General features: G+C 43.1%; 1 pseudogene; it reads right to left on the bottom strand.

Annotated features, from left to right (window-relative positions):
- Positions 1-6,326: 6,326 nt before the first annotated feature.
- LOC122125779 lies at positions 6,327-19,978 on the bottom strand (annotated as a pseudogene).
- Positions 19,979-20,268: the final 290 nt, after the last annotated feature.

Genomic DNA, 20,268 nt, shown 5'->3' with positions numbered 1-20,268 from the left:
AGCTACTATATGGTCCCTATGTTGTAGACAGCAGGAGGGAATGTGGGCTGCAGGCCTGGAGGTTCCAAGGCAGAGCACTGGAAGTGGAGCTCTGGCTCGGGTGGTAGAGTGTGAGCCTTGAGCGAAAAACTGAGGGACAGTGCCCAGGCCCTGAGTTCAAGTCTCAGGACTAGCAAACATTTGAATAATATAGCGCTTGATGCATTCCCATACTTACATTTCTTACTGACATTTTTGTGCCAGACCCAGCAGTCTGGAACCAACAGGACATGAATGTCTTGCATGGCATTATGGGGGTGGTGCCCACCCACATATCCACCCAGGGCCTGGGCTGTGACCCCGTGAGACCTAGGCTGTTATGCTGTAGCACCCTCTCAGGTCTGATGGGGTCCTCTGAGAGGCGATCTCTCTTCTACTCCTGACTGGGAAAACGTGACCAAAGCCTGCCTAAAGCCCAGTCAATAGCTACAATTTAAAATGTGGTGAGTGCGGAAGCTAATCTCCAGGCTTTGAAAAATCAACACATCCCCATGATCGACAAAAAGAACAACAAGCACACAAACAAAAAAACCACCATAGACATTCTTGGGGCTGGGAAGGTGGCTCAGTGGTAGGGTGCTTGCCTTGCATGCATGAGGCCCTGGGTTCAATTCCTCAGGACCACATAAGCAGAAAAAGCCAGAAGCGGCGCCGTGGCTCAAGTGGTAGAGCACTAGCCTTGAGCTGAAGATCTAATGGACAGTACCATGGCCCAGAGTTTAAGCACCACGACTGATCAAAAAAAAAAATCAACATGTCTACACTACCATAGTAATGGAGGAGGATCAGATTACCAGATTGGGAGTGGACCTACAGGTACTGGACAAAAATAAAGTGATTGATCAGGTATCAGAACAGGGAAGAGGTAACCCAGCCAGGATAAACAGCTATCACCTCTGTACATAGCAGGCAAGGAGGCCTGGAACCTTTGGTTGATTTCAGAGCCCGGTTAAAGATAATCTTCATAAAACTGTAACTGCAAACTCGAGTTAAGAGACTAACTTCTCCAAATATATACCATTGAAGAATGCTAATTTAGTGTCCAAAGGTTAACACTCCATCAAGGCTGCAAACGGCGATGTTACAAATCATATTGAAGTCTGTAATGACACTGGCTCCTCTGCTGCAGCCATAATGAGACCCACCATAAAACGTCTTAAAATGTTTTAGATGTGAAAAAATAGGATACATAAAAAGAAATTGTTCAAAAGATAAGAACTCAGCAAATTCAGAGCCTTGTATAAGTTAAATAACTCTCTTGTGGTAGGATGGGGGTTGCCAGACTCTTCTATAAACTTCTCTTACATCTATAAATTGATTTACGAAGAGTTCCCTCTATTTGCCCAATTTTCTTTACAGACCCTGAAGACTAGAAGCCTCAGACATATTCAAAGATCCATTTGTATACTAATATGCCTTGCTAACAAAGTTGTCTAAACATTTTCTGTTCTTTGTCATCTAGTTCTCAAATAGCTGTGAAAAATGTTGTTTGTTGTGTTTGTATTTTGCCTCATAGTTTGCTTTGTGTTGTCTGTCTAATACTGACCACACAATTTTATCATATTGGACAAAATAATGTCACTTTGCCGTTGGAATTCCAAAACAGTCTATGGCTGATATATACATATATAAATATATATATGCACCCAGGCACACACACACACACACACACACACACACACACACACACACACACACACACACACACACACACATACATATATTCAGTCATACGGCCTGAACTTTGGGCCTGAGCATTGTCCTTGTTCTCTTCAGCTCACGGCTAGCCACTGTGCCCCTTCCAGGTTCCTGGTTGTTAATTGGACCTAAGAGTCTTATTGACTTTCCTGCCTGGCCTGGCTTTGAACCTGGATCTTCAGTCTCAGCCTCCTGAATAGCTAGGATGACAGGTGTGAGCCACAGGTACCTGGACAACTTTCAATTTTATAATCTAATTCAGCTTTAAAACTCTTGTACAAAAGTATGAGTGTAAGTGTATGTGAAAATGTTCAAAATAATCTAGTATTTTACTGCTTAAAATCTGTCATGATGGTGTAATAAAAACAGCTCTGGGAAGGTGGTTTAGTGCTAGAGTGCTTGCCTTGCATGCATGAGGTCCTGGGTTTGATTCCTGTGCACCATATAAGCAGAAAAAGTCAGAAGTGGTGGTGTGGCTCAAGTGGTAGAACACTAGCCTTGAGCTGAAGAGCTCAGAGATAGTACTCAGGCCCAGAGTTCAGGCCCCATGACCAACAAAAACAAACAAACACAACACCAAAAACCAAAACAAGTTTCCTTGAGCTGAGAAAAGCATTTGTGAGGTAAGACTTATCTTAAATGTTTGTTTCAAAATATAGAAATGAATAAGACTAACCACTTAAGGTTCAAGTAAATGTCTGTTGGTATGAGTATGTCTTAAATCTGTAAGATAAAGAACTTATTAGTAAAGTTGACATGTAGCCACATTGGTTGTGATTTAAATAAGGTTAAAAGTAATGCACTATAATACAAATATTTCATACTATATGCCAATTTCATGTAGATGATTCTCTCTTTCCCTTTCAGACAGACACTAAACACTAACAGTAATATAGGCAATGTGATTAGTATTCCTAAAAACTGCCCCTTGGGATGTATTAAAAATTAAAACTTTAAAAAGAAGAATTAAAAAGAAAAAAGGGTTAATCTGTATAATGTAATTTGGTTTCAATGCTATTCTGCAATTAGATACAAATTGGGAAGAACAAGCTTGTTCTGAGATCCTTAGTTTATTAAGTCTGGGTTCTTGGTACAGTGATTCCTACATGTAAAGAAAAACTATGCTATTTGAGTTCAAAGGTTTTCTAAGAGTTAACTCAGACTACAGAAAAAAAAATGTGTCAGCTTTAAATTCCAGATGGCCAGGAGAGAAATGGTTGTTTCCCAGTGGTTCTTGGTTTCAAAAGGGTTAACTTAAATTCAAATTAACAATGGGAGTGGCCTAAAAGAGGACTTGAAAGAAAAGTTATCCAAACTATTTGTTTCAAAGTGAAAAGGGAAAATTAGGACTACTTAACATTCACTTCAAGTGGGAACTGGTGGTTCACACCTGTAATCCTAGCTACTCAAGAGGCTGAGATCTGAGGATCACAGTTCAAAGCCATCCTTGTGCAGGAAAGTCGGTGCGAGTCTTATTTTCTATAAACTACTCAGAAAAAGCTGGATGTGGCGCTGTGGCTCAAGTGATAGAGCACTAGCTTTGAGCCCAGGAGCAGCGCCCAGGCCATGAGTTCACACTCCACGACTGACAAATAAAAGGTGGGGGGAGGAGATAGGTGTAGGTTACTCGAGCCCAAAAGAACGGATAGCAATGGCATTCTATACCCTTAATTTTGAAAATGTACTTTTTCCATCCAATATTCAGCAGCAGATAAACTTTGGAAAGACCTGAAAAAATTGCTATCTTCTTGGGCTGGGAAGGTGGCTCAGTGGTAGAGTGCTTGCCTTGCATGCCTGGGGCTCTGGGTTCGATTTCTCAGCACCACATAAGAAAAAAAGAAAAAGGCCAGAAGTGGCGCTATGGCTCAAGTGGTAGAGCGCTAGCCTTGAGCTGAAGAGCTCAGGGACAGCACTTAGGCCCAGAGTTCAGGCCCCACGACCGGAATCCACGCCCCCAAAATTGCTATCTTCACCTCAACCTATTCGCTGAAAGGATGACATTGGTAATAACTAGAGACCCAGAACCATCAAAGTATGGGGTGGTGGTTATTCCTGTGGGTGCACAGACTCAGCGGACATCTGTCTACCTACCCTGAAATGAAAACCCAGAAATAAAGAGAAAATGCATCCAATCTCCAGGAACCTCTGAAGAAAACCTTCAAGAGCATGAGGATATCTAAGGGCTCGGGGAGAAAGAGAAACAGCGACCCTTCACACCTGGGGACCAGAGAAGAAGCTTTCTTTAGAAGCTGAGAGATACCAAAAGGACAAGGGACCGGAAGTGAATGCATCGTCGTCGTGGTTGTTTATAATGATGCTTATTCAGATTGCTGGTGCCTTCTGCTCAGTATAAGCCTCTGTTTGGGGAATTCCTATGCTGGGTAAACTGTTGCACTTAAATTTTACTTTGATATGTAACAACGCAGATATCGGACCTGCCCACTGATATAAAGATGGAGTTAAAATATTTAGTCAGGCTGGGTGTCAGTGGTTCATGCCTGTCATCCTGGCTACTCAGGAGGTTGAGATTTGAGGATAGCAGTTCAAAGCCAACCCAGGCAGGAAGTGGTGAAAACTGGAAGTGGTGGTGTGGCTCAAGTCATAGAGCGCTAGTTTTGAACTAAAGAGCTCGGGGATAGCACCCAGGCCCAAAGTTCAAGCCTACAACCAACCAAAAATAAAAAATAAAAAAGACCATGAATGAAACTTCCTTTTGTATCAAAGAAGGCTCTTCTGTGCAAAATGTGCCAATATACAGTTTAGTAGGACATGCTGGCAGTTGAAAAGAGGTAAAAATATAACTCAGGATGAAATTAGTCGTCAAGAAGATGAGAGTTGAGAGAATGAATTAATTTGGACCTTGAATTAATAGTTCACTGTGAAGTTTCATGCTTCTGCTATGCAAATGACCTTAGCAACTGCTCATCACTGACTAGACTCTGTTTGCCTCAAGGAAAAAGAGTCGGCATTGGCTGGTCTTTCTTTCATGGAGGAAAGGCATATGGCGCTCTAAAGACAAATTATCCATGACTGTTATGTTAGGAGAATGGTGCTTGTCTGTCTTAGTAATTTGACCCATCAGGATAAGAGATGCATAAGACAAGATCTCACTTGAAATTGTGATAACTTAATGCTGTTAAATACTGTGGATAGGGCTGTAGTTGCATCTTTTATTCTGCCTGTCCCTAGACTTGAAGAAGGTGTCCAGAAAGAGTACGGCAGAAACCTTGTATTTTCAACCAAGTGTCAGATAAATAAATCAAGAAATCAATCAACAAATCAATCAATCAATGAAGAAATGAAAAAGGGAAGAACAGTAATTTGACACATTGGAACCGCCACAGATTGTTTGCTGTTGAAAAACCATTTAGGATGTGAACTGTTTGAAGGACTGAGCTGCTTTAAGATAACTGGCAATTCTCAAAGGATTCAGAACCAGCTAGAGCAGCTCAAACAGGAGCTGAAAAAGTTAAAATTCAATGATAACTGGGACTTCCAGAATAGTTTTCCAGTTTTTTTTTGGCTTTTCTGGGCCCAAGATCCTCTATTTTATGGATTATCCGGCTAGCCTCCTGTCTATTTCAATGTTTATCTTTTAGCATGCAGCATACGCTAGCTCAAACAGAAATAAGAATTATGCTTTCTGAAATCATAGGAAAAGGGGGGATTTTGAGAGCCCCCAAAAGCTGAGCTGTGAGAGCTGGAAGGATTGGGAGGATAGAAGGCCTCCTCTGAACATGAACTTTTAGAATCCTGAGAGCTCGCTGGAAACATCAATTGCTGCTGGATTGATAGGACTTCAGATTTCTTTCTTGGGTGTAGGCTAATTCCACATCAGACCTTCTGGGATCTTAGGATAGACAAAAATCTATGTGAACTCTAAGTCATTTGCTGCTTACACCTGCTGCTTAAGATGAAGGAGTTATTTATCACCAGATGGAGATGACATCTCAGGATGGGTGCTTGTGATTAGTATTGTATTGTAGTATTGGTGCTTGTGATGTCAGGGAAATGGTGATCTCACGTTGTATATGTAAGCCCCTGTGCCCTACTCAATAAATACCTTGTCAAATGGACTCTGGAGACTGGAAGCTGACAAAAAGCTTCAGGCTCCTGGTGCCCCAAACCTCAATTCCAGGATCTGGTTTCTGTTCCGGCCTCATCCCAGATTGTCCCAAGTTGGGACAGAGCTTCCACGCAAGATCAATGCGGGGGAAGAAATCCTTTCCCCAGGATCTCCAGCAAACCCTCAGGCAGCCTCCTGCTGTGCGCAGCCTACTGTCCCCACCCGAGGGAACTGTGCAGCCTTTCACCCAGGTCGTCTTTGCTAAACAGAACACTAAGGCATGTTTGTCAGCCCTCGGTGCCGTGGCCCCATTTATTTCAGCAAGAACACACACAGGTCCCTTTGTGCTCCTCACCTGCATGTGGCTGCCACCTGTCCTGGTGATTGCACCAAAGATGTGACAGGCAAAGTCAGACCTCCTGATTCGAGTGACAGACTAATGCTATGATCTCCACCCAGTCCTGTCACCTCCATAAGGTGGTGACACATCTTCATCCCAACACTCAAGGAGGTAAAACTGGGCTTAGTCCCACGAGAATAGCTCCGGAGGAAGTCCCACCATCTTCTTCTGGAATGTTTCCTCGAAGGCTTGGGTCTGGGCTGGGGTGAAGTGGTTCTTCCAGTCCCCCGTGATACCTGAGGCCATGAAAAAACAATGACAACAGACTGGGTCAGGGCAGGAAGGCGCTGTCCCCTCATGTCCCTTCTGCCCTCTGCCTGCCCTGAGGGTGAGGCCACAGATCTCCCTGGGAGATGGACTCCACAGCCACCACGCTCCATGTCCAGTGCTCTCCTCTCAAGTTCTGCCCCTGCCACCAGAGGGGCACATCCTCCCCAGATGTGTGGGAGTCAGGAAGCTCAGCATGTGGTCTCATACTCACACAATGGCATTTTTATTTAATAGGAAGTTGAATAGAGTTTTTATATAATAGATTTCAGTGTGTGTACATGTGTGCATGTGTGAGCAAGTTTGTGTCTATACAGGAGTTTGAACTCAGGGCCTGGTGCTATTTGGGAGTTATTTTCTGTTCAAACCTCATGCTCTACTACTTGAGCCACAATTCCCTTTTCTGTTTTTTTGGTGGTTAACTGGAGAGAAGCAAGCTCCTGGATTATGCTATACCATCTGGATTTCAACTGTGATAATCAGATCTCAGGTTTCTGGGCAGCTAGGATTACAGGCCTGAGCCATTGACACCCAGCTGGTACTTACTTATACTTTGTTTTCTTTTCAGATTCACATACTATCACATTACTTGTTTGTCTGTTGTAGGACTTAAAGTCTGGGCCTGGGCACTGATCTTGAGCTTCTTTTGCTGAAGGCTTGGCATTTAAGCCCCAGCTCCACTTCCAGTTTACTTTGTTTTAACACAAGCTGGAAGTGAACAGAAAGCCTGTTCCTGGCTGATCCCTGGCCAGGAGTGTGTGGTTGGAGACCAGATTTCTTTCCCTGGCGTCCAGCACCTCCTTACCTGGGACATTTCCTTACCTTTCCTGGTGATTTTGAAACCAGCAGGAACAATCTCCTCTGGGATACAAGAGAGGTTGGACATCTTGTTCTCCTTCATTGCCAGGAAGGAACTGTTCTCCAGAACCAAGTCCAGCTCTCCGGGTTCCAGTGCCTTCCCCAGGAACCCACAGATCCTCTCTACCATGCTACTCGGGTCCTAAGGAGAGAAAAACACAGCTGGGTTATGAGAGGGGACAACAGAGCAGGAGTGAGGAGGAGGGAGCAGGAGAAGAGAGAGACAGCAGAAGGCATTGGCAGGAGAGAGGATGGGTGGCCTGTGGAGTTGGGGGCATAACTCAGTGGGTACAGCACCAGCCAAAAGGCAAAACTGAGTTCAAGACTCCATCTTGAAACAAAAATAAAAAAGAAAGAAAAGGAGGCTGAGAGGATTGCAGGAAGGAATAACACACAACAGGATGTAGAAAGTTGACATAGAAAGTTGGGATGGAGACTGGGGGGAGGATACTGGGGAAGAACATAGTGGAGAGACAGGGGAGATGGTAGAAGGGGTGGAGAGGGCCGTGGTGGGTACATGTAAAATCAATCGTTACCTTTTTCATCTGCTCATAACTGAGGATCAGCACGTTCTCCTTTTCCCTCATGGACATCCAGCCCCGGACGTGATCAAACCATGACCCGTGAGGCACTGCAGGGGGAACAGTGGGGCAGCATGAAAAGTCTCCACCATTCCCGATCTGCATGGTGATCTCAGCACTGATCGCTCTGGTCCCTGTCACCTTCACCAGGATGTAACTGAGAAATAAGTCCTGTCTCTTTATAGCCTCCAAGAGAGAGCACTACCTGAGTATTGGTGGCTCACGCCTGTCATCCTAGCTACTTAGGACACTGAGATTTGAGGATCACTGTTCAAACCAGCCTGGGGAAGAAAGTCTATGAGACTCTTATTGCCAATGAACCACCATAAAACCAGAAGTGGCGTTGTGGCTCAAGTGGTAGAGTGCTCGCCTTGAGCTAAAGAGCTGAGGGATAGCACCCAGGCCCAGAGTGCAAGCTCCATGACTGAGAGAAAAGGGGAAGGGAGGGAAAGTGAGTGAGGGAGAGGGAAATAGAGCAAACACAAGCACTGTGGAGCCAGGACATGGATTTCTAAGCAATTTTTCCTGTAGCACAACCTTTGCCCCATCTGAAGCAGGTCACCAAATGCCACACCAAAACCTCTGACTGGTACAAAGAGCTCCGCAGGCCCTCACAGAACTCAGGCTGAGTGCCTTCCATGCCAAGTTCGCCCAAATCCATCATTTGCACAACTGAGCACAAGTCTGAGTGCAAGGTCTGAGCTGTGACACACGCACACGAGGCACCTCTCATCCCTGCCCATGGCTCCCAGCAGGTCAGTCTGCAGAGGCCTTGGTGTGGTTTATTCTACTGGAAACATCTTTGCTTGAAATCAGGGCCAGAGGACTGTCCCTCGGTTTCTACACGCCTCTCTACCATTTGAGCCACACCTTCACTCCCTGCATCATGATGATTGAGTGGGTATGAGAGCCTCAAGGACTTTCTGCCTGGGTTGGCTTCCAACTCTGACCTTCTGCTCTCAGCTCCTGAGTAGCTGAGATTATAGACATGATCCACCAGCCCTGACTATAGATCTAAGTGGTAAGAGATGTTGAATCAGGGGAGAAACAGCTCATCAGGCACTTCTACTGGTTGTGACGCTAAACCCAGAGGGCCTGGACACCAGATGATGAGGTATATAGAGCACAGATGTGGGGTCCCCCACCCTTCATACCCAACTCAGGCCATGGACCCCTGACAGAATCATGGACAAGTGACAAAATTACAAGCATGAGGAATGACCCAGAACTTTTGCATACCTAGAAACAGAGCGACCCCAACTTCAAGTGAGAAACTCTGACATGGACAGCCAAACAAATTTAAAACGTAAAAATACGTAGGGAAGGTAGAGTTGGGCTGTGTGGGAAGCCAGTGAGAAGCTGTGAGCCAACATCTGGGAGTAGAGCACAGAGGAGGGGGCGGGTCCTCCGTGGCTATGGAAGCTCCAGGGCCTCAAAACACCTTGAGACCTTCCATCATGGGAAAAGTCTGGTGCTGCCTTTAGCAGGAGGAGGAAGCATTGGACCCACAGATGGTGAGATTTAAAGGAGACCTTGGAGAGTGGGGTCTCATAGGCACTCAAAGAGGTTTACATCCTTCTCCATTGACTTCGCAGTCTACTCACCATATCCTTGCAAGAACCATTCAAAAAATTGTTCCAGTGACTCTGGTTTCTTAGCCAGATCTGTAAATCTCCAGAAATAATAACCAGATATAAGGACATCCTTAGGATTTCTTTTTTTTTTTTTTAATTTAATTTTATTTTATTTGAGAACATACTGTACAGAGGGGTTACAATTACATGGGCAGCATAATGCATACATTTCTTACCAAGCATTGCAGCCTCCTCCTTTGTTTACCCTTCACCTCCCTTCCCAGCCTCCCTCCTCCCTCCCACCCAATCATACCCCCCCTTCCCCCCCCCCCCGACATTGTAAAGCTGGTTTTGACATGACATTTTTACTTCTCATTGTTGCAACAGGTCCACCTGAATCCTTAAACGACTTGTTTGTCCCCATCTCCTCCACATGTTATACTGACATCAAATATAGTGAAAGCGGGGGTTACACTGTGGGGGAGGGACATACAAAGCAACAAAGAAATAATCTTATAAATGCGTTAGATACACATGCATGAAAGAAACAAAAACATTAAAAAACATATTTGATATTTCGTTTTCCTAACATCCCATTATCTGACTTTTTCCGCTTGACTCATACCTATACTAGATATTGCAAATAAGGGAAACCATGGGACCTATGTTTCTTTGGGCCTGGCTTACTTCACTTAATATAATTTTTCCCAAGCCTTTCCATTTCCTAACAAATGGGGAAGTGTCATTCTTTCTGATGGAGGCATAGAATTCCATTGTGTATATATACCACATCTTCTTGATCCATTCATCTACTGAGGGGCATCTGGGTTGGTTCCATGTCTTAGCTATGGTAAATAATGCTGCAATAAACATAGTTGTGCTGGTAGCTTTAGTGTGGCCTTGTTTGTGATCATTTGGGTAAATGCCCAAAAGTGGGATTGCTGGGTCATTGGGGAGCTCTATGTGGAGTCTTTTGAGGAACCTCCATACTGCTTTCCAAAGTGGTTGAACAAGTTTACATTCCCACCAACAATGAAGTAAGGTTCCTTTCTGTCCACATCCCCTCCAGCATCTGTTGTTGTTAGAGTTCTTGATTTTTGCTGTTCTAACTGGAGTGAGGTGATATCTCAATGTTGTTTTGATTTGCATTTCTTTTATGGCTAGGGATGTTGAACATTTCTTCATGTGTCTATTGGCCATCCTTCTTTCTTCTTCAGAGAAGCTTCTCTTTAAGTCTTTCGCCCATTTACTTATTGGGCAGTTGTTTCTTTGAGGATTTGTTGTTGGGTGGTTTAATTTTTTGAGTTCCAAGTATATTTTAGATATGAGACCCTTGTCCGTTGTATGGCTAGTAAAGATCTTCTCCCAGTCCGTGGGCTTTCTATTGATCTTGCTAGCTATGTCATTTGCCCTGCAGAAGCTCTGCAACCTTATACAATCCCATTTGTCCAACCTTTCTTTGATCTGTTGTGTTTCCGGGTCTTTATTCAGAAAATTTCGGCCTGAGCCAAGGAGACCCAGGGTTTCTCCTATTCCATCCTGTAATGTTTTCAGAGTGTCTGCTTTGAGTTCAAGGTCTTTGATCCATTTGGAGTTGATTCTGGTGCAGGGTGATATATAAGGATCTAGCTTTAGTTTTCGACATGTAGTTAAGCAGTTTTGCCAGCACCATTTACTGAAGAGGCTGTCTGTCTTCCATTCTATTGTTTTAGCTCCCTTATCGAAGATTAGATGGGTATAGGTCTGTAGGTTCATTTCTGGGTTTTCAATTCTATTCCATTGGTCCTGAGGTCTGTTCTTATGCCAATACCAAGCTGTTTTGATTACTATGGCTTTATAGTAGAGTTTGAAATCTGGTATTGATATTCCTCCAGCAGTGTTCTTTCCGTTGAGGAGCGTTTTTGCTATTCGGGGTCTTTTATTGTTCCATATGAATTTTTGGATTGCCTCTTCTATTTCCTTGAAGAATGAGGGTGGAATTTTGATAGGTATTGCGTTGAATTTGTAGATAGCCTTGGGAAGTATTGCCATTTTCACGATGTTAATCTTTCCAATCCAGGAGCATGGGAGGTTTTGCCATTTTTTAAGTTCTGTGTTGATTTCCTTTTTCAAGATTTTTAAGTTTTCATCATAGAGGTCCTTCACTTCTTTAGTTAAGTTAATTCCTAGGTATTTTATTTTTTGTGGGGCTATTATAAATGGAGTTGCTTTCCTAATTTCAGCCACACTTTGGCATACAGAAAAACCATTGATTTTTGGGGGTTAATTTTATACCCTGCTACTTTGCCAAAGTTTTGAATCAGCTTGAGTAATTTGGGAGTGGAGTCTATGGGATTCTTTAAATACAAGATCATGTCATCTGCAAAGAGGGAGAGTTTTATTTCTTCTTTCCCTATTTGGATCCCCTTTATGTCTGCATCTTGTCTTATTGCTGTAGCTAGGCATTCTAATACTAGATTGAAGAGAAGTGGAGAGAGTGGGCATCCTTGTCTTGTTCCTGAGTTAAGAGGAAATGGCTTTAGTTTTTCACCATTGAGTATGATGCTGGCTGTAGGTTTGTCATATACAGCCTTTATTGTATTGAGGAATGTTCCATGGATTCCTAATTTTTCCAAAACCTTCATCATAAAGGGGTGTTGGATCTTGTCGAATGCTTTTTCTGTGTCTATTGAGATAACCATGTGGTTCTTATTCTTGCTCCTGTTGATGTGATGAATAATATTAATTGATTTGCGTATATTGAACCAGCTTTGCATCCCTGAAATGAATCCTGTTTGATCGTGGTGTATGATTTTTTGGATGAATTGTTGAAGTCGATTGGCCAAAATTTTGTTGAGAAGTTTTGCATCAACGTTCATCAAAGAAATGGGTCTATAGTTCTCTTTCTTTGATGAGTCCCTGCCTGGTTTTGGGATGAGGGTTATGATGGCTTCATAGAATGTGTTCGGTAGTGAACTTTCTCTTTCAATTTCATTGAAGAGTTGGAGGAGAATTGGTATGAGCTGTGCTTTGAAGGCCTTGTAAAATTCCGCTATAAAGCCATCTGGTCCTGGACTTTTCTTAGCTGGGAGGTCTCTTATTGCTGTTTCTATTTCAATGCTTGATATGGGCCTGTTAAGATAGTTTAACTCATCTTGGTTTAGTTTTGGCATGTCAATATTTGCTAGGAAGAGGTCCATTTCTGTCAAGTTCTCAAACTTATTAGCATAAAGTTTTGAGGAGTATTCCCTTATAATGTTCTGAATCTGGGTTGTTTCCGTGGTGATGTTTCCGTTCTCATCTCTGAGTTTATTAATTTGGGTGTGTTCTCTTCTTTTTCTGATAAGATTTGCTAAGGGTCTGTCAATTTTGTTAAGTTTTTCGAAGAACCAACTCTTTGTTTTGTTGATTCTTTCTATAGTTTTTTTGGATTCTAATTCATTTAATTCTGATTTAATTTTGATTATTTCTTTCCGTCTACTGGATTGGGGTTTATCTTGCTGCTCTTTTTCAAGGAGGTTTAGATGTGTCATTAAATTGTTGGTTTCAGATCTCTCCAATTTGTTGATGTAGGAGCTCAGAGCTATAAACTTGCCTCTGAGTACTGCCTTTGCTGTGTCCCAGAGGAGCTGGTAATTTGTGTGTTCATTTTCGTTGAATAGCATGAACATTTGAATTTCCTTTCTAATCTCTTCCATGACCCACTCATGATTCAGTAGTGTGTTGTTCAGTCTCCATGTGATATCGGACTTTCTTTGGTGGCTTTTGGTGTTGAGTTCTAATTTTATTCCCTTGTGGTCAGAGAGAATGCAAGGTATAACTTCAATGTTTCTGAATTTAGACAAGTTTGCTTTGTGGCCTAAAATGTGGTCTATTTTAGAAAATGTTCCATGTGCTGCTGAGAAAAACGTGTATTCTGATGCTGCTGGGTGAAATGTTCGGTAGATGTCTGTTAAGTCTAGTTGTTCTATGCAGCTGTTTAGATCTGCGGTTTCTCTGTTGAGTTTTTGCCGAGTTGATCTATCTAGTGTGGAGAGTGGTGTGTTAAAATCCTCAACAATTAAAGCCTTTGGATCTATATGGGATTTGAGGGAAAGTAGTGTTTCTTTGATAAATTTGGGTGCTCCATTGTTTGGCGAATAGATATTTAGAATTGTAATATCCTCCTGAAGGAGAGATCCTTTAATTAGTATGTAGGGACCTTCTTTATCTCTTCTCACGAATTTTAATTTGAAGTCTATTTTATCTGATATTAGGATTGCAACTCCCGCCTGTTTATGGGGGCCGTTTGCTTGGTAGATTTTGTTCCAGCCTTTAACATTGAAAATGTGTTTGTTTTTACGGGCAAGATGTGACTCCTGCAGGCAGCAGATAGAAGGGTCTTGTTTTTTAATCCAACTAGACAGTCTATGTCGCTTAATTGGAGAGTTCAGTCCGTTAACGTTAAGAGATAGGACTGAGAGGTATTTGGGAATTCCTGCCATGTTATCCACCTTCTTGGGGGCTGCGAAAACTGGGTTCTTCCTATGGTTCTTGGATTCTCAGTTTGGGTGCAGTTTCTTGGCCTTTATTGCGGTCTTGTTGGTTTTCTATGTGTAGGACATCTTTAAGAATCTTTTGTAGGGCTGGTTTGGTGGAGATGTTTCAATTTTTCTTTGCTATGGAAGGTTTTTATTTGGCCTTCAGTTATGAAGGAGAGTTTAGCTGGGTACAGTATTCTTGGTTGATAGTTGTTTGTTTTTAGGGCATGGCATACATCATTCCAGGCTCTTCTTGCTTTGATTGTCTCTGCTGAGAAATCTGAGGTGATTCTAATTGGTTTCCCTTTATAGGTGATTAACCTTTTCTCCTTGACAGCTTTACGGATCTTTTCCTTGGTCTGAGTTGATCCTGTGTGGATTATAATGTGATGGTGGGATGTCCTATTCTGGTCTGGTCTATTTGGGGTTCTAAAGGCTTCTTGTATCTGAATAGGCCTATCTATTTGCATGTTTGGGAAGTTCTCTGCTAGGATCCTGTTAAACAAATTTCCTAGACCATTAACTTCTGTTTCTAGGTGTTCCTCTACACCCATTATCCTTAGATTAGTCCTTCTGATGGTGTCTTCCAGGTGTTGGATAGATCTATCATATTTCTTGGACTTGTCTTGGATGGTTGTATGTTCTTTCTCTATAATATCTAGGCTGTCTTCAATCCCTGAGATTCGATCTTCTGCATGGTGTAACCTGCTGTCAAGACTCTCTACTTTGTTTTTTATCTCTTTTCCTTCTAATTGGTCAGCTTTGATGGCTTCAAGTTCTTTGTTGAAGCTCTGTTTTAGGTCTTGTATGAATTTCTTTAATTCCTTAATTTGGTGTTCAGTGTTTGTTCTGAAATCACATAGTTGATTGGTTATGGTTTCTTGGGACGCCCATTCCTTCTGTTGGGTTCCATTCAGCATTCCCTTTGTGTTCTCCCTTACTTCCTTCACCTCTTTGTTAATGGATTCCATGAATGCCTTTAGTGATCTTTGTGTGTTCTCTACCTGGTCTCTCAATTCCTGTATTACTCTTTGATTAGCTTCCTCCCGTTCGTGGGTTCCTGCAGTTCTCTTTCCTCCCGTTTGTGGGATTCCTGCAGTTCTCTTTGAATGTTCTCAGCCTGCTCACGCTATTCCTCCCTTTCTCTTTGAGTAATCTCAAGTTGTTCATGCAAATCCTGTATCAGTTTTTGAGTAGCTTCCTCACGCTTATGATATTCCTGTATAAACTTCTGGGATGCCTCCTCTCTCTCCCTATCATGCTCATACAGAGTCCTTTGTATGTTGTCAAACTTCTCATTTATCATGTTTGCCAGCAGTGTTTGTAGAGCTATTTGGGAACTTTCCTCTGGATTATTCATTATCTGTTCTAACCCCTGATTATCAAGATTGGGAATTGAGATACCCGAATTTGCCATTTTTCTTGTGTTTTTCCGGCTTACTCTGCCCATTTGAGATGAAGATAGCACCAGTTTTGTGCTAGAACAGTATGTTAAGGCAACCATCAACCAAAGTTTGCATTTGTATAGTCAATAGTCTACAGATACAATCTAGTTCAACAGATACATCTATTCGACATCAAACAACTATATGTTAAAGGACTTCGAACCGCAGAGAAGAATTTGGAAAACCAGAAATTATTAGGGTTAGGGAGAGATGTGGGTAAAAAATAGGAATAGATTGGTCTGGGGAGGCACAGGGAGAGTTAACTATGTCCTAATCACAATGCAGGAAATAGGTTGGGTAGGATGCAAGTAGGGAGAGAGAGAAAAAGAAGAAAGGGAAAGGGGAGTGAAAAGAGACCAGAAAAAAAATAGAAACGTAAAAATTAATGTTATTATAGAGATTAAAAGACCATCTATTTAGAGAGGAATGTGAATATATTGAGAGAAGGTGAGGGACATAGAGGAGATGTGAAAAACTTAAAAACTGCTTAAAATATTATATAGGTATAAAGAGGTAGTACTGCTATTAAGGAATTTAAGTCTCAAAGGTTTTGAATTGAGTAATAAATTTGTGGATTAAGTGTGTACACAATGGGGGATAGGGTCTACTAGTTAACTACGGGTTTATCTGAGGATGTGCAGGACAAGAGTTAAGTCACATAAAGAAGAACAAAAGAGAGGAAAAGGTGGAAAGGTTAGGAAAGGGAGAAGAAAAGATCAGAAGTTCAGTAGAGCTAGACAAAAAACAAAAAGATAATTAAGAAAGAAAGAAAAAGAGAAAGAAGACAAGAAAAGAAAGGAAAACGCACATTCACGTATTCCTAAAATAAAAATTATAAGAGGAGAAAAAAAAGTTACTGGAAAACAATTATTTTTTCAAAAGAGGCAAAAATTAAAGATTAATAAAAGTTTTAGAAAAGGAAAAAAAATTTTTTATATATATAAGGTACCAAAAAAAAAAAAAAAAGAAGAAAAAAAAATTCTTTGATTTTTTTTGGGAGGGGTGGGAAAAATCCTGTATCTCCCTTGTGTCTGTAGCCAGCCTCTTGTTGGAGTCTCTGGTCTGCTTGAGGTCCTGTGGCTTGATTGGTTTCTTAAGTCAGATTGTTCGAACAGGCAGAAAAATGCTCTGCTTTACCCAAGATTTTGAGATCCCCTTCCCAGGTTAGTTTAATGGGAGGGTGATCTGGTTTGAGAATCACAAAAGAGGGGAATGCAGTGATGAGGCTAGGTTCTGGGTAGAGTTGAGGCCTTTCAACAAACAGTAGCTTTTCCCTGGGGCTATTTTGTGAAAACCTCACAGAGCCCAGCCTGGAGCCATTCTCAGGGTTTCTGTTTTTCAATTGATTGTGGAGGCTACTAGAGGAAGGGGCAATCTCTGGCTCTGGTTACCCAGTGCAGAAAGCCACTTCTGTGGCTGGCGCCCGAGCTGGGTGACTTTTCCCTGGATGGAGCTGAGTCTGGCAGGTCACTCCGCCGTTAAGTTCTTGTGATCTGCTAAATGACTCGTTTTATTCCAAGGCCTGAGCTGGAGCTCGCAGCTCCGCCGAGCTTTGTCGGTATCCAAGATGGAGATCACCGGTGCTGGGGGGGGGGAGGGGTGGCCTTCCCTCCTCTGCTCCCTGAGAAGGAGTGAGGAAGTCGGGCTTCTGCTCACGCCGAGTCTTGGTTCCTGGGTCGTCTCTGGTCCGCAAACTGCAGGATGAAAATATTTGCTCCTTGTCCGTTCTTGCTGGTGTTGAGTAGAATCCGCTCGCCAGCCGCGTCTGGCTCCTTCGTCCCGGACTCTGTGGCTCAGTTATGGTGCCCTGCAGTCGCTGCCGCGACCGCTGCCGCCACCGCGGCGGCTGCTGGCAAGCGCTCAGATGTGTCTTTTTGCCTTCATTTCCCCTCTCTTGCCTAAACCTCTGTCCTGTGATGGCACACTTGGTGTGGTTCTCTGGCTTAGGGCTGTTCACTGGAACTCTAAAACTGCTTTCTATGTGAGAGCTTGTTCAGATTCCAGCTTCTCCTCCGCCATCTTCCCTCTTCCTCTCAGAATAACAACTTTGAGTACAAAAGCTCAGGGACAGCTGTGAGTTCAAGTCCCAGGAGTGGCACAAAAAGAAAACAACAGAAATCCATTGCAGGAGGGAGCTGAAATGATTAAAACAGAGATGTCACAGCACAGGCGTCCATTTCTATGGTGTTCAGGAGCAAATCTAGGTAGCACTGTGCCAGGGAAGAGTGTGCATCGTGTGTGGTGTGGACTGGGCTGGGGAAGCGGGACAAAGGCTCCTGGTCTTTTATGGCCATGAGCAACAGGTGTTTATTCACTGCACAGCCTTCAGAGTCAAGCCACTTATACCAGGTCACATGACACTGAAACCACACAAGCCCAGTTTTCTTTTTCTTTTTTTTAGTCAGGGCTTATGTGCTGTCCCTGTGTTTTTGTTCTTAGGTTGGTGCTTTACCACTTGAGGTGCTGCTCCACATCTGGCTTTATTTTTGATAGCTCATCAGATATAAGAATCAGCTGGCCTTTCCTACCTGGACTGACTTCTGATCTTGATCCTCAGATCTCAGCCTCCTATTTAGCTGGGATGACCACACAAGGCCTGGGTATCCACTTAAAGCACAGTTTGTTTAGTCTTTCAGTTAGTCATCCTGTTAACCTGTCAGGGATTACACAGCCATGGTCCACATCTTGGACTCTGTTTAGTCTGAGGACCCTCACCTCATGAAGGAGAGTCTGGGATCCTCCATGAACTACAGAGGGAGAATGCCAGACCTGCTGGCTATGTGCATTTTTAAGAGGAAAAGGCCTTGATGGAACAGTTATTGGGCACTGATCACAGACCTTGGCCTTGGAAGTGAAGAAAGACTTGGGGAAGAGTTGGATGGGGAGGTGAGAGGAGAGGAGGGGGGGACCCTCCTTCCTCTCCACTTTGAATTTATATCCAGTTTCAGTCTCGATCCATTGGGAACGAACATATGTCGGTACAGATCAAATCCCGTTGGGATCCCCCTTGGTGTGAATCAGAGAGAGAGCCTCAATCAACCAATGGGTTCCTGGAGCAGAAAGAAAAGCAGAGGTCACTCATTTCTGTCTGAATACACAATATTATATATATATATATATATATATATATATATATATATATATATATATATATACACACACACACACACACACACACACACACATGTATATACATGCACACACACAGATATATAATGGTAAAGCATATGTAACATAGACCTTACTGATATAAACTTTCTCAGGTATGCAATCTGATATGGATAAGTAGTGTTTAGTGTATTTTAATCATAGCTCACTCAGTGCCGGTATTTTGTCATCTAATAAGTCTACACTGTCCATGACAACTGAATATTGATTTGCTTGCCACCTGCCCCATCATTCTCTTATCACACCAGGACTTTGGCAGTTCTGGGCCTTGTATGTGAGTGCAATAGTACACAGTTTGTTTGTTTGTGTTTTGAACTATGGCCTGGACTCGTGGTTTCAATTGGCAAAATGTCCTGATAATAGTAGAGCATGGGTCTAAGTAGGAAGCATTATGCTCACCTTTGGTCCTCAGCTCCACCCATTTCTGAGCTGCTCCCTGCACTGGAGATCTTGCCATACAGCTAGCCCCTCCCTCTCTCCACCCAGACCCACCTTAGCTCCCACCTACCTCACTTCCTACCCCCTGCCTCTGCTGCTGCTAGATAGTGGAGGTGGTCATGAGCTCTCTCTCTGAGGGAGATATGGCTCCTCTAATAAACCTTGTAACCATCTTTCTCCTGTTCCTGCCTGCCTCCCCCTGGTCCCCTGGGAAGGATGTGATGGATCCTTTCCTGAGCTGTCTGCATTTTCAACAGTGTATAATATTCCACTTTGATCTCTCAACATGTTTGGGATTGTGCAGCCATTTCTCTGTGGATATTTGGGTTCAATGCAGCTGTTAGCTGTTGCTAAAATCCTGCAGTGCCCCCACTGGCTGTGGTTTTCAGCACATTTCCCTTGCAGTGTGCCCTCAGTACTCCCTCCCCATTCCCCGTGCCCCTTCACACAGGCTCTCTGGCCTGCCAGTGCCTTGTGTTTACCTCAAGTTTTCCAGGTCCTAACTATGGCCCATCATGATTCTTCTATTTGAGATCATGCCTTTTCTCCAGTTATCCTGAAAATCATCCTTTTCATTTTATGAACTATGGAGCATCTCAAAAACACCTATTTAAAAAATCTGCTGCCAACCCTGGAGCTTGAACAGGGCCTGGGCGCTATCCATGAGCTGTTGAGCACAAGCCTGGCACAAAACCACAGGGCCACATGTCTTCAATAATGAGCTACTACACCATTCCTACGTGGAAGACAGTTGGGAGTGCGACCACAGCTCTTGCCTTTCCGCTCCAGCCACAGCTCCCTCTGCTCACCTGATTTGGGGTAGGTCACCGTGATGATGTCTTCATCCTTCAGCACCAGCTCCTCCTGGACTGCTTTTATATGTTCAGGGCAGATATCCAAAACAGGGAAAGGAATGCCCTGGAACCACACATAGTCCTGAGCCATGGCAGAGCTCTGGGTGCCTGGCTCTTGGTCCCAGGCCACTGGCACTGCCACTGTGGAAGTGGTGACAGAGTCTGGATGGTGAAGACAATCATTAACTAAGATTAATTGATGATAAAAAAAAACCCCTGTGATTTTGCCCACGGATTTTTATTGGGCAACTGTGAAATCATGCAAAGGGTGAACTGTGCTCATCTGATCTCCAGTTCATGGCAGAAAACTAGAAATACAAGAGGAAATATTCTAGGGCATAAGATTAACTAATATTTTTAATGCACTAATCCTTTATTTTG

The sequence above is a fragment of the Dipodomys spectabilis genome, unplaced genomic scaffold (assembly GCF_019054845.1).
Source record: "Dipodomys spectabilis isolate Male_0828 unplaced genomic scaffold, ASM1905484v1 ptg000266l, whole genome shotgun sequence".
NCBI lineage: Eukaryota > Metazoa > Chordata > Mammalia > Rodentia > Heteromyidae > Dipodomys > Dipodomys spectabilis.
The sequence above is the reverse complement of the archived record's forward strand: the minus strand, read 5'-3'. Positions and strand labels throughout refer to the sequence as shown.